Consider the following 15,953-nt stretch of genomic DNA (forward strand, 5'->3'; position numbering starts at 1 on the left):
CTAGCAGACAAGAAAGGGACGCCAAAAGAAAACGGAACTTACGGAAGAGCCCGAAGAGGACAAATAAAAGGAGGACCACCGAAGGATCCAGTCGTCTAACTGATCGAATCATCTACACCGTCCTGAGGTCGTACTGGATTATGGGTGCTGTACAGTGCATACATATACCTATTTTGCATAACAACTTTTTGCCCTATTTGCATATGGGATATTTAAATTTTCGTGTTATATTTACATTTAATTTTTAAAATAAAGGATTAGGTGTGGAATCATTAATCAGATTTAAATTTGTTTATATATATTATTATGCTATTTATCGTGAGGTGAAGCATATAATTATGTATATTCAGTGTTCATTTAAATATTAATCGTATGTATCATGTATTTCGAAGAGAATCCAAGCTTCAGTATCTCGTTCTGGAAGAACGTAGAGTTAAAAAAAAAAAACAATAGTTTCAAAGCAGTCTTTGTGTGGACGCAGAAGCTAGGTGGTCTGGAAGAGAACAGTGAAGAATAGTATCCATCTAACTTTCCTGTTTATGGACGTACCTAGGCACATGAAGTATATGTCAAGATATGGATTCTTATATTTAGTCTTTTATACGTGAGGAAGTAACATTTCCGCTCGGTGCCGGAGTGCCCGAAAAATCTATTGTTACATGAAGGAGCTGGAACCTAGCATGTACATGTCGAAACGGCGAATACAAAGACGTGTGACTTTTGCAAACCACGCCTACAAGTCACACATATTAGTATGCCAGTGACACGAAGAGCGCTTGTAGTGCCGAAAGTGTATTTTATATGAATTGATTGTTGTGATTTAGTGTAGAAGAAACATGAAACCAATAATAGAATTTGAAGAATGTCTTCGGGATTCGCCTAAATTCAGAGCCGTGTTGGAGGAACAGGAAGCCAATATAGATCAGCTGGAGCAAAAGCTTGATAAAGTGCTGAAGATGTGTGGCCTTATGGTTGATGTAGGAAAGAACTATGTGGCTCAACAAAGTCAGTTTACCAACAGCCTATGGGACTTAAGTTCTTACTTTCGAGATGATCAAGAAATAATGATGCCATTGAATAAGATGATAAATGCTTTGCAAGAAATGAATAAATATCATACAATATTATTGGATCAAGCTTCACGAACTGTTCTTAAAAATATTACTTCGTTCGTTAAAAATGACATTAAGAACGTAAAAGATTCTCATCATTATTTTGAAAAAATTTCCAATTAATTAGACGCTGCCTTATCGAGAAATTCTCAAGCTCCAAAAAGACGGCCACATGAATCTGAGGAGATCCAGAATTACTCTCAGCGACGAGGTCGTGTTTCCGACACACTGCCTTAGATCATGTTCACAGTATTAGCATCTTGCAAGCGCGGAAACGACACGAAGTTCTTGGAACTATACTATCATATATGCATGCTTGTAGTACTTACTTCCATCAAGGGACAGATTTATGCCAAGACTTAGACCCTTTCTTCAAGAAAGTGGCCAACGATGTTTTGACCACCATGAGAGCCGAGAGTAATACACTTGAGAAAGAAATGGAAAATCGCCACACTTACGTCACTAACAAAGATTATATTCCAGCTCCAATGAAAAACGGAAATCGTATGGAAGGCTATCTCTTTAAAAGGACGTCCAATGCGTTTAAGACGTGGAATCGTCGATGGTTTTGTCTACAAGACAACCAACTGGTGTACAGGAAAAGAACTGGTGAAGATTCCATGACTGTGATGGAGGAAGATTTAAGGTTATGTACCGTAAAAGCAGTTACAGAAGGTTTTGTTTTGAAGTACTTTCACCTTCGAAGAGTCATATGCTCCAAGCAGATTCAGATGAAATGTATCAAGCATGGATATCTTCAATGCAACAAGGAATAGGTGCTGCCATACAACTGAGTATGCACGAAGAAAATAATCCCAATACTGGCGGTGAATCATCTTCCAAATCTTCTAGCGATAATTATGATAACCTGTCAGTGGAACGAACCAAAGAAGCAAGGCAAAGGAAGTCTAGAGTATGGGAACAACTACTGAAAATTGATGGTAATGATGAATGCTGTGATTGCGGAGCTCAAAATCCTCGTTGGGCGAGTATAAATCTTGGAATTACTCTATGCATTGAATGTTCCGGTGTTCATCGAAGTTTAGGTGTGCATTATAGCAAAGTTCGATCTCTCACATTGGATGCTTGGGAAATAGAGATTCTTAAGGTTATGGCTGAATTGGGTAACACAATAGTAAACAAAGTTTATGAAGCTAATGTTGGGAAAGGCATTGCACGGGCAACTCCACACTGTCACGGGAACATTCGAGAGGCGTGGATTAAAGCAAAGTATGTGGAAAAGTTGTTTGTGAAACAGTTGTCTTCCCCAGATAGATCAAGACCAAGTTTAGTGACTGTACGCAAGTGGAGTGTGCGAAAATTGCGTCGGCGGCCACGCAGTAGGGATAGTAGACCTAAGACAACTCCAAATCTACCCACTTCTTCCAAGAAAGAACCTGTGAAAGATCTTGATGTTCCTAAAACCGATAGTGCTATAGTTGACCATGTCCAGCCTATTACTAAGAAAACCAAAGACTTAAGTAGTGGAGTAATTGACTTAACTAATGACAGTAGTTCGCCTGTAGAAAGAGGACGAAAAACGCATTCCTCAACAAGTAGCGTCTTGTCTGTTCCACAAGAAAAAGCCGGCGTACCTTTGAGTGATGATAGTGAAAGTGATATTAGTTCTGATGAGAAAAATGTGATAAAATCTGATAACAAAGTCAATGAAAATACTCCAGACTCTAAAGCTGTAAATGCGGAAGTGTTATTGTTTGGTAAAAACTTAGAGAAACAACCATTAGAAGGTACGATCGAACTTGATAGTGATCAAGATTCAACAGGCGGGGAAGAGGATGAATTTATAGGAGAAGAGGATATTACCAATCTGCATCCTAATTTAATTCTGTACAAAGCTGCTGCGGCACATAATTTGCCCGTAATGTGTAAAGCACTAGCTCTTGGAGCAGATAAGATGTGGGTTAATTTGGAAGATAAATCTCGAACACCAATTCATCAAGCAATAATAAGTGAGTCTGTTATGGCTTGTGAATATCTCCTTCTCAACGGTGCTAAAATCAATGTTCAGGATGACGATGGGAAAACGCCGCTTCATCTTGCTACAGAACTAGGCCATACGGCACAGGTGTGTCTCTTGTTGAAGCATAGAGCAGATCAACATCTACATGATAATCAAGGAAATGATCCTCTTACAATTGCCATTCGAGAAGCCAATGCAGACATTGTTACTTTGTTACGTTTAGGACTTCTTAATGAGCAAATGAAGGACTCAGAAATAGGTCACAGGGGTATGTAACACACCGGACCGATCCCCTCCCACTGCACTCTTCCCCGCCATAAGAAAACATGCTATATGTAGCGCGAGCCTATAGTTTGGACTAGAAACGGCAAAGGATAAAAACAATTCCAAGGGGGAGTGAAAAAAAGTTGACATTGGGACGCGAAGCAAGAAGGTAGTGCTCTTGCTCGGATCAGTTTATTTTACTGTGCTAACTTCAAGTGTTGGTTACTTTGATAACCATGAAGTGCCTTACTTGTGACGGTTAAGATTCAAGGCAACGTTATGACTCTCACATATTTTTTTTTTAATTGAAACATTCAAAATTATTAGGGTCTGTTTGCGAGTACTTGCCTACGAGAAAAAAAAAAACAATTTAAATTTTTGAAATCTTAGATGTGTCTGAGAAGTAGTATTTTCTGTGTTCGATCAGACAACCGAATTGTCTTCGTTAGATCGACCATGGGCACAGTCTTTCGCTCCATCGTGTAAATACTTATATATATTCATATCTACGTTTAATTTGAAGTGTTATATCTTTTTAGTGATTTGTAATATGTGTGTGAGACGCAGTGCATAAACCTTTCGTCCAACCAAGCGCAACAGCGGACTCATTAACGCACAAAATCATGGTGCAACTAGTATTAGTGTTGTAAAGCAATGCAAGAGCCGGTCAACAGCCAGGCCGTTTATGACTGTAACCTAAAGACATCCAGACTCGGCAACAACGAAGGCATCTAAATCTTCGAGACTCGCAGACACCATCCCAAACACGAAGCTGCAGGTCCAGTGAGGGATTGGAGTATCAATTAGAGGACTTCTTCAATCAACCCGGCATACCATAAGGGAAGAGGTATGTCTACGTGGGATGCTACTCTTCAGGAACGCCCAAGGATGATGATGGCGGACTGCACGGAACTCTAGAAATATGTGCACAAACTTGAACAATCTCTTATAAAAAAACGTAAAAAGGCCTAAGGAAAGTTAAATTCAAAAAGGTTCAAAATTGATATATCTTATCAACATAATTCTATTAGTGTCAGTGCATCAATTGTACAGTGTCTATTTTCGTGTGCTGCTGAAATTAAATGATTTCACTAAGGAACCGTGTCGTCTTTCTTGGACTTCTTCATCAGGAGAACTAAGGTATGTGCAAAAGATTGCTAAATGTATCCTGTTTCTCTTTCAGCTGCTGGGAGTATGCGAAGCCCATAAGGCATGAAAACCAGTAACTTTCATGTTGTGTGGGTAATCTGTTTGGAAATTCACCTGGAGTTAAAACTGCAGGAAGCCCTGAAAGCTAGAGTCTCCTGTTCACCAAAATTTAACTTATATATTTTTTGTTTGGCTAATCACTTTATCCTTTTTGTTTACTTTTAATGTTTTTGCTCTACCGAATCATTTGAATGTGAGAAGTATATAAATTTGGGCCTTCAGTCATCTCATTAATATTAATTAGTCATTATTATCTCCACCCTTACTCCTCATATTCATTCTCACATACCCGCACTCTACAGTACACCTATCCTTTCCCGAAGTCGCACTGGACTAGGAGTCCTTTCTACAACCAAGCGTCGCGAAGCTGAATTGAGCTAAGGGGGCTATCCTTCCAAACTCACCGGAACCAGCAGGTGCCTTGGAGACTGCCTTGAGAGAAGGGGCACCGTGCAAAACACCAATTTTCCTCTAATTTGGACATTATTAAGATAGACACTGTTTTGCTCTTTGTAATCAAAGACGTTTTGTATTTAACAAATTTATAATAAATTGGTGAAGGGGATAAATCTCGGTCCATTATTGACTCTACCAAAATCATTACAATATCGTTACAGTGGGGTAATTAGGGGGCGCATGAAAAATTCGGATTACTAAAACATATTTTTGATAATTAGAAGCTTTGTTCCTTAAAAAAAAAAAACTTGTAGGATATATTAGTCGTGTACTAATGTTTATTTTAAGATTGTTTTCGTCCGCTAGCAGTGTTGCAGAAAATTTTAATTCCAGCTTTTAGGGGAAAATTTTGGGAAAATTACCTGTTTTGTCTCTATTATTTTCCTCTTGTTGATTACATCGGAACAAACGTACCAGTATCTGAAAGTCTTGTCTTTGCCCTTCACAACGCACTGTAGAAAGTTTGAATAGGATAATTAGGGGAAGTACAGTTGAAGTTTACACTAGACCTTCTTCTCTAAGTGGAAAGCTAACTGTGATTTTTTTTAGGTAGAATGAGATATTTTTTAATGACATGCTTACTTTACTAGATATCGTCATGATACTTGTAGCATATATTAGAGGGATACCAAAGCTTATTTTAAGATAGTTTCTGTGTGTCTGCTAGCACTGTTGCCAGCTACAGGTAATTTTAAGTTCCTATTTTAGGGGAAATTTTGGAAAAATTCCCTTTTTGTCTCTTATTTCCCTCTTGTTGGCTACATTCGAACACACCACTGGCTGAAAGCTTCGTTCTTAGCCTACACAACGCGCCATAAAAAGGTTCGGTAGAATAATTAGGGGAGTACAGTTGAGGCTTATAATAAACCATGTTCTGTAAATGGTAAGAAAATTGTGAATTTCTAAGGTAGAATTAGTTTTTTTTTTCTTTTTAATTTCATGCTTACTTTGTTAGATATCGCCATGATACTTGTAGGATATATTTTTGGGGTACTAAGGTTTACTTTCAGATAGTTTGTGTCTGTCTGATGGCAGTGTTTCTAGCCAAAACAATTAATTCCCGATTATAAGTGAAAAATTCGGCAAATTTCCATTTTCCCCTCTATTATTTCCCTCCTGCTCGCTACATTGGAACAAATGTAACACTACCTGAAAGCCTTCTCTTTAGCCTACAGAACGCACCATAAAAAGTTCCAATAGGATAATTAGAGAAACTGTAGCCCTGGCATATCTGTTGATTTTTGCTTCTGAGGCGTAAAAAGTGTCAAAATTTCATGTGTATCGGAACAGAGAATTTTTTCTTTCTCTCTTTGAATGGAAACCAGCGACTTCAGGTTTTTACTGTACCTTGTAAACGCACCAAAGAATTTTTTAGGTGACTTGGACCCATATGACAACAGTGGTGCTAGATACAAAAAAGTCTTGAAATTCGGTTAGGGATTATTTTGTAAATTTTCACCCCTACATTTCCCTCAGTAACTTCCCACCCACTGCAACACTACAACGTAACTTACACCAAAGAATAGCCACATTCCTTTTCTAAAAAGCAAGGTCTTAACCATATCAATCGGGTAAATGTTTTTTGAACAATAAGTCACTAACTGAAAATGTAGGAAAACGCCAAAAATGACCTGGGTCCGAAAGGGATAATCACATGATTTTGCTCGTATGGGTACAAAGAAACAAACGATTTGTAAGTTACGAGGGCTTCGACTCAAATTCTATTGATTATTTCAATAATCTTGTGCTCCGGAATTCTGGCTTAAATTGAATGTAAAGTGTTAATTGTAGTGATGTGTAGTAATTACAAATGACTATGAATATACAGTAGTGCCGTTGGTGAGCATATTATATCAGTAGCATATTATAGCATATTATATGATACGGTAGTATATAACCTAATTATAAGTCGCTTTGATTCTTTGTTTACATTGCTAAACAGAGTAGCCATATCAGTAAGCCTTAATTTCCGGAGTCGATCAGTGATTCGAGATATCGATTGTTGTCATGAGTGTCTGTTCGGAATGTACAAAACCGGTACCGAGGCAGGACATATCAGCTAAATTACAGTGCATAGACTGTCATAATTGGATGCATTCTCGGTGTGTGAAATTGAACGAGGCAGATGTTGAATTTATTAAATCTCAAAACAAACACTGGCGCTGCCGAAACTGTTCAAAGAAACGCCGAAGTAGTATGCAGGAGTCAGAAATATCACCTGAGTCTGTCCAATCTATTGCGGATGTTTACAAACTGCTGCTCAATATGAAAGAAGAAATCAGTAAAATAATAAAGTCTTCTCGTGAAATGGAGTGCGATTTAGGCAAGTCCTTAGATTCTTGTCACGAAAAGTTGGACAGTAATCAAACGCTGCTTACTAATCAACAATAATTAATTGAAAAACAGCAAGTGTTAATAGAAAGTTTGACAAGTGAGAATAAATTATTGAAAAAGCAAATCCTGGAATTAAAAGCTAAGTGTGTTGACATGGAACAGTACTCTCGGTGTAATACCCTGGAAATATATGGAGTGCCTGAATCCCCCCAAGAAGATATCCCTGAAATTGTAATGAACATTGGAAAGGCTTTAAATGTACACATTGATGAAACCATGATCGATGTTTGTCATCGGTTAAAGAAATTCAATAATCGACCTACTACTGGTATTATAGTCAAGTTTGTCCGAAGACATCATAAAGAGTTAATTCTATCACGAAGAAAAGTAAAGAGAAACCTGTCTACAATTGATATATATATGAATAGTGACAATCCAATATATATTAATCAATCCTTGGCCCCAGCCAGGAAAACATTGTTTGATAAGGCAAAGCAGCTGCATCGTGACAAAAACTATAAATATCTGTGGGTAGATTATAGAGGAAAAGTTAAAATCAGGAAGGGTGACCAAAGACCCATTCATGGAATCTCCTCAGAGGAGGACTTAGACAAACTACAGGGTTAAATTTGTTGTGCTTTGGTCATAAAATCCCTATTAATTTCATTATAATAGTACCTTTTCATGTATATAATGGCTTTATTATCTTACTGATATCAATTGGTTAATATTTATAATTATTCGTATAGGAGATGGAGTACAAAAATAAACTGTCATTGTATTATCAAAATGTTAGGGGTCTCAGGACTAAAACTCATCACTTTCTCAAAAACATATTAAGTAGTAACTATGATATTATAACCTTAACAGAAACATTTTTGAATACTGATGTTAAGATTGCTGAATTATTTGATAACAGGTATAATGTTTTTAGGAATGATAGTGACCTTACGTTATCAGGTAAATCTGGAGATAGGGATGTACTTGTGTCGGTTAAGAAGTTATATAAAACTATTCATGAGGTAACATATAATGCACAAAATTGTCAATCGCTCACAATATGTATTCGTGATGAAACTCAAAAGTTATTTATAAGTGTAGTTTATATGACACCATCTTCCCCAATAAATGTACATCAAGATTATTTTAATCATTTAGAACAGAACAACTGTTTAGTTGCTTCCGACATCTTTATAGTTTTAGACTTTAATATAAAAGAAATTGATAGTTCAAATCATGATCTCGTAGGAAGATCGAGAACGTGTCAAAGACTCCAACAATTTATTTCATATTTTAACATGACTTCATATAATACTATACAAAATTATAACCTAAGAACCTTAGATTTGGTTCTAGCGAATTTTACAGTGGAACTCGAGCAAAATGAGTCTCCCTTAGTACCTGAAGATGTTAATCATCCTAGTTTATCGATTTCAGTACCGTCAGTCAAAAAAAAACGCCCATAAGTAAGACAACACAAACAAAATATTATAATTATAGGAAAGCTGACTTTTACAAATTATACTGTACACTGCGTGATTATGCCTGGAAAGATCTATATGATTTGGATAGTGTCGACTTAGCATTAATCTTTCTATATGATTCATTATATAAATGTTTTGATAATTGTATACCAATATGTACTCAAGTTAGGAAATCTAGGTATCCGATATGGTTTACCAGAGAAATAATTCAAACTATTAAAATTAAGAAAAAATGTGCTAAAAAGCGTAAATTCTCTAGGTATTATGACGAAAGATCTTAAGGTCGGAATTAAAAGCTTATACATAGAGCTTATGATGAATACATAGAACAACTCCAAATAAATGTCAATGATGATATAAAACGTTTTTGGTCATTTGTAAATACCAAAGAACAACATAAGAAATCTAGTGTACACTTTGAATAACGAGAACTTTTCCCAAGGCAATATTTTAAACGGTTTAACAAAATATTTTTCTTCAGTTTATAGTCAAACGAACTTTAGTTATAAAGTTAACGATGTTCTTGGAGATTTTCCGAACATATATCACAAACTTGATATTTTGCATTTTAACTATGTTACTTCAGATGAGGTTAAAAGTGCTATTAAGCATCTCAAACCCAAACAATCTTGTGGCCCAGATAGAATTCCTTCTTACATTATTAAATCATGTGGAGAGGTTCTGTCCGAACAAATTAAATTTACTATCAATTTGTCATTGAAAACTAATATCTTTCCTCAAAAATGGAAAGAAAGAAAAATAACTCCAATATTGAAATTAGGTAATTCGAACGTTATGACAAATTATAGGCCTATTTCAATAATTAATTCAATGTGTAAAGTATATGAATACATGCTATACGAAAAGTTGCTTAATCATTTGAAAATTTGCATTTCTCGAAATCAACATGGTTTTTCCCCTAATAGATCAACAGTAACTAACTTGTTGGAATTCTTACAGGAGATTTACAATTGTTTTGAAAAAAGGAACAAATGGATGTAATATATTTGAACTTTGCTAAAGCTTTTGACAAAATAGATCATGAAATATTAATCAAGAAACTTATAACATTTGGATTATTCAAAAATTTAATTATGTTGTTTCTATCTTATTTACATAATAGAAATCAATATGTAGAGTTTTAACAAGAAATTTCTTATCAGTTTGGAAGTTCGTCTGGTGTTCCGCGAGGTTCCTTTCTTGGTCCTTTGTTGTTTTTAATTCTAATTAATGATTTACCTGAGGTTGTAGAAAATTCGAAATGTTTGTTATTTGCCGAAGATGTAAAGATTTATATATCAGTTACAGTTGAAGAAGATAGCAAAATTTTACAACAAGACTTGAATAAAATCATAGATTGGTGTGGTTTAAATAAACTATAACTGAACGTAAATAAGTGTAAAAGTGTAATTTTTAATAGAAAAAAAACAAGTTAGTTTAATCTGTATACAAAATTAATAATATCCAAATAGAATGTTACATCGATTAGAGATCTTGGTGTAATTTTTGATTGTAAATTAACATTTGGTAATCATTTAGTTAGTGCTATAGGCTCAGCAAATAGAGCCATAGGTTTTCTTATCAGAAACACAAAAAATATTTTCACGACCATCAGTAATTATTAAGTTATATGCAACCCTTGTTAGAAGCAAATTAGAGTATCACCGGTAATCTGGAGTCCAAGCAATTGAGGTGATTCAAAACAAATTTTTGAGGCATTTATATTATAAAACATTTAAACCAGATTCAACAACTTATTTGTCAGTGTCACTTTTACGCTCGCTATTGAACCTAATTAGCTTAAAGGATAGAAGAATTGTACATTCTCTTATTATTTTAAGAAATATATTGACGAATAGAAATAACAGTTCAACACTGTTGCTACATATCCCTTTCTATGTACCAAGATATCGCTCCAGAAATCAAAATTTCTTTTATATACCTATGTCGAAAAGTTCAACTCTTGCACACTCACCTATTATACGAGTGCTGAGAGTCTATAATAAATTAAATGATAGGATAGACCTATTTTCAGATGGAAAAGTTAAATTTGTTAAACTTCTGTATGAAATACTGAATAATGACCATGTGTGATCTATCATTATTTGTTAACGTACTGATATATATATATATATATATATATATATATATATATATATATATATATATATATATATATATATATATATATATATATATATATATATATATATATATATATAGATATATTATTGTTCTCATACCTGGATTGTACATTCTTTCCTTTTTATTGTTTTAGTTTTTTTCCTTTTATTTTTTCCCTTTATTTCCATGTTTTATTTTTCGTCTTTGTAAGGTCATGTTACCATCAATTATGTATGTCAAGAAGGTATGTTATGGGTGTATGCTTGTGTCATTTCATATAAATAAATAAATAAATAAAAATCAACATAAATTAATAAATAATAGTTGCCAGAAAAAACAGACATTTGAAAAAAAACATGAAAAAGAACAATGATTTTATTGAAAAAACTTCACAGAAAAAAACGTTTATTTACAACACTAATCTTGAAGTAATACAGAAGTTTGAAATCGTTTGGAGATGTATGTTAGCCGCAGTTTTTCAAGGTGAAATTTCAGAATTGGAAAAGTAATATGGCGGTAAAGTTCCAGCATAGGGCTAGGGAGCTTAATGCGATAAGCTGTACGAAAAGCGTGGCGTTCTAAGATGAAAAGTTTATGATAGTACTGAGGTCGGGCGGCTATCCAGGCAGTGAAACCATATGTCAAAACAGGTTGGAGGAAAACTTTGTAGGTGTTGAGGATTGTGTGTGGCTTGAGACCCCATGTAGTACCCGTAAGATATTTCAAAAGATTGATGCGATTATAAGCTTTAGTAGTGACTGTTTTCAGATGTTGCGATCAAGTAAGATGGGGATCAAAGGTAATTCCCAGATACGTTACTGTATTTTTGGCCTGAAGGGGCACTTGATCAACATGGAGAGATAAGTGACGTGGGTTTCTGCGAGCTCTGGAAGTGCGTCGTGGAGGTAAGAAGACCATGGTTTGTGTTTTTGTTGCGTTAATAGTAAGTCTTCAGTGATTACATCAGGTACTGAATCGATCGATAGCACACTGAAGAACGTATTGATCTGTTGGAGAGAGTTTCCGAGTCCAAGGAAAGCCGTGTCATCGGCATATTGAAAAAGATAAACGTTATCAGGTGGTCTAGGCACGTCAGCGACGTACAAGAGGTAGAGTAAAGGAGATAATGCAGACCCCTGTGGCATTCCAGTTAGAAGAAAGATCGGATGTGATAAACAGTCATGAATTGATATATAAGCAAGACGTTGGTAATGAAATTGTAAATTAGGCGAATGTAGTACATGGGGAGTCGAAACTGAAGAAGCGTGTATATTAGTCCGTGGTGTCATACTTTATCAAACTCCTTTTCTAAGTCAAATAGGACTAGACAGAATGGTTTTTCAGAATTGTAGTGTTGAGTAATAAGTGATGTGAGTCTTAAAAGTTGATCGTTAATAGTATATGAGGATCTGAAGCCGGCTTGTGAAATAGGAATTAAGTTGCGATCGTTTAGGTAGATATGGAGTCGTTTTACCAGGATGCGCTCCAGGATCTTACGAAAGTCGAAGTTAGCTGAATAGGTCGATATGATAAAACGTTCTGAGGTGGTTTATTTGGTTTTAGACACATGAGTGTCTTAGAGATTTTCCATGCTAAAGAAAAGAAACCTGTTCGCAACATGAAGATATAAATATTATCGAGAAGGAGTAATAACAAAGCAGGACATTCTTTGATGTGGCGATATGTTATATAATCTAGACCAGGTGCAGTATTGTGTTTATTGTGGAGAACCTGTGAGATCTCGTGAACACTAATGGGGTGAAATATGGCTGTGTCTGGCGGTAAGATATGGGCAGCGTTTGTTTGAGGGTGTGGTATGGACGTGTTAAGCCTATCTGGAGCGACTGGAGCATTGCCGGATGATGGTATGAAAATCTCTTGTAAGTGATCTCCGGAAGCATTTGCTTTATCACTAACGGTGGAAACAAGCGTGTCGCTTTGCAGAATTGGATAGGGTGTGCTAGTAAATTTGTCACATAATGCATTGAAACGGTTCCAAAATGTGGTTGAATGAGAAGTCTCGGATAGATTATTTACCCATTTACGAAGTTTATATGCTTTAATATAATTGTAAACTGTGCGTTGTAGTTGGTGGTGATGGCGGAGTGCTTCAGGGTTGCGGGTGCGAACATAATCTCTATAGAACTTGCGTGAGTGTTGGATCAGTGTGAGATATTGCGGCGGAAGTTTAGGCTGATATGAACGAGATTTGGTAGTTGGAATATATATAAATGACTGGCCTCTTGAATAGCTGAAGTAATATTATCAACGACAGCAGTTAAATCTTCATCTGTATTTGGTTCAGTAAGATGATCTGTGAGGTGAGAGATATGTGTGCGATATTTATCCCAGTTGGCCTTATCGTAACGGACGCTTAAGCGGAGTGGTGGAGATGAAATATGCCTGGTGGGGGTATTTGGCTGATAGGTGAGTTCAATTGGAGCATTCTCACGACCCAAAAGATCAATAATATCTAGCGTGCAATGTGAAACGAGATTTCCTGAAGTTATGACTATATCAGCCTTTGTGTTGGAAATAGGACGGGTTGCTTGTGGAAGATATAGTATGATTCCAGTGGTATTGGTCGTAATGAAATTACAAAATTTGTACTCTCGCCATCTGTGCGGCTATGCATATTAGTCATGATAATGTACGTCTTATAAGTATTTGAAATGTATTGCGCGAACTGCTCTGGTAGAGGATGGTTGGGTCTGATGTATACTGTTGCCAGTGTGACGATGACGTTTTTGAAATAGACAGTGGCGAGGAGATATTCCGGAAGAGATGTCGTTGTATAATTATGTTGACGAAACGGTATATGAGGGAAAAATCCAACGGCCACTCCCTCATTGGCTCGGAGTGCAGGTATAGGATTTTCAGCGTGCAACATAGTTTATCGTGGTAAACGACATGTTCGTGATTTTGTGAGGAAAGTTTCATTTAGTAAGAACACTGTGACACGTTCCTGAAGAAGAAGCTGTTCGAATAAGATTTTGTTTTGGGTAAAGGTCAGATACTGAGAAACAGAAGTGTGGCAGCCATGTTATAAAGTAAACTAGTCAAGAGTAGTTGTATGGGATTTATGAAAATGAGCTGTATTTCCTGAATAAGTGGTTGTGAAATTAACATGAAAAGTCGTTTTGCCGCAAGAATGATTTGCTGGAGTATGTGGGGCCTTATAAAGGGATGGAGGTTCTGTAAAGCTAAAGTCAGCTAAGTCAAGAGTTGATCTAACGAGACAGGTGCATCTATCGGATATGGAGCAGTGCTTCTGCTGATGGTCGTAGTGGAACTATGAGTTCTGGGTGTTCCTGAATAGCTTCTGGTTTAGCTTTACACTTGTAGCTATATGCCGGGTGCTGATCGTTGCAAGAGGCACATTTATGTGGTAACTGTAAGTTGCTACAAGTTCGGGTGTATGCGGACCCGCATAATATCCGCAATTACTTGTGCTTTTGCAATCGGATGTATGATTAGCATTATAGACCTGACACCGTTCACACCGAACTGGCATAGAAACAGGTGTCCTCGATGGTTCAACACGGTGTTTATGATTGTATATGTAAGCACCTGTTGCTAATTACTCATCAATAGTGTTTTGGTGCGTGGTTAGGACACGAACCATGTATGTAGGTCCTTGGTCATTTCGAAATCCCAAGACCTTAGTGATGGTATGTCCCTCCAGCTTGAGCTCGTTTTGTATTTCGTCATCTGTACAAAATGGGTCAACCCCACGGATGACTACAGATTGTAATGGGGAACGTTTCGGAGGTGGAGGCTGCTTGCGACTGAATGATGTGAGTGCTTGAATCTTCGCGTCCCGACCAAAGGTATCAATAGGCACCATGTTTTTAATGGTAGTAAGGAGAGTTGGATCGGATGTTTTTAGAATGATGCCGTTTCTAGTATGCAGGATTTGTGAAATCACAGCTCTAGGAAGATAGTTACGAAGTTGAATTGGACAAACTTCGCATTGCTCATCTTTGTATCGAAATTCGTGAGCAGCATGAAATAGATAGATGACAAAGGAGGCGCGTTGTTATTGCTTGTAAATGCAGCTGTGTCCATTGGAATCTGATCTGGGTCCGATGTAGATGCAAGATGTTGTTTCTTTGATGGCGGAGATCGCTGAAGACGTTCAGAATAGCTATCGTTCGGTGCTAGTGGTTGTGGTGATCTACTACAGACGGAATCGGACGATACAATTGAAGAAGCAGAGACAATAGAAGTTCAGGAACCTCGGCGTTGCTGTGATTTACTTCTGGATGAATGGCATTGCCTAGGATCTTTCCGAAGCTGAGTCTTCCTAGGACTCCCTGATGGTCCAACAAGAACTTGAGGTCACCCCTGATGTTTGCCTTTTGTCGATTTGCCAGGGCCTAATTGTAAGTCCGACATCGAAAAATCCGTCCCTGGGCGAATGCACGAATGAAAAGATGTGTTGCGCCTTCAGGTAAGTAATGATGATGAAATATTTCACCCTCCAGCACTGAAAAGCGCTGTCAATCCCAGTGACAGCATATGCATGCTGATCTCGATTGTGCGTATGCAACACAATGTCCTCGAAGGCACGTTAACACTTCCTAGCTAGGCTAGGTACAAAAGACAGCTTGTGATGTATGGTACGTCAAGCTGATGAGTATGAATGTGCTTACGTGATACCCTTGTAAGCCACGCATATCAGAAGTATATAAAAACTAACAGTGAGAATTTGTTTGGGTATTATTCTTTCCTATAAACAAAGTTGTAAAAGGTGGTATTAACACTGTAAAGCAACGTACGACGTATTAAGTTTCCTGTAAATATCACAAAATTATTGGTACGAGTATATCCATTTTTTTGACGGCAGTTTCATGGTTAGTAGTGCTACCGTCTACTGTGATTATTTGTAGTAGAAAGATGTTTCTCAAAACTATTTTCATTTAAATGTCAGAAAATGCATAAACTTCCGTAAATAAATTTTCCTTCACATTTCTCTATTAATTCATG

At 36.7% G+C, this 15,953-nt stretch overlaps 1 pseudogene; it reads left to right on the forward strand.

Moving 5' to 3' along the window:
* Positions 1–759: 759 nt before the first annotated feature.
* On the forward strand, positions 760–3,369 carry LOC145661668 (arf-GAP with coiled-coil, ANK repeat and PH domain-containing protein 2 pseudogene; annotated as a pseudogene).
* Positions 3,370–15,953: the final 12,584 nt, after the last annotated feature.

This window comes from Thermobia domestica, chromosome 10, assembly GCF_964235325.1.
Source record: "Thermobia domestica chromosome 10, izTheDome1.hap1.1, whole genome shotgun sequence".
Lineage (NCBI taxonomy): Eukaryota > Metazoa > Arthropoda > Insecta > Zygentoma > Lepismatidae > Thermobia > Thermobia domestica.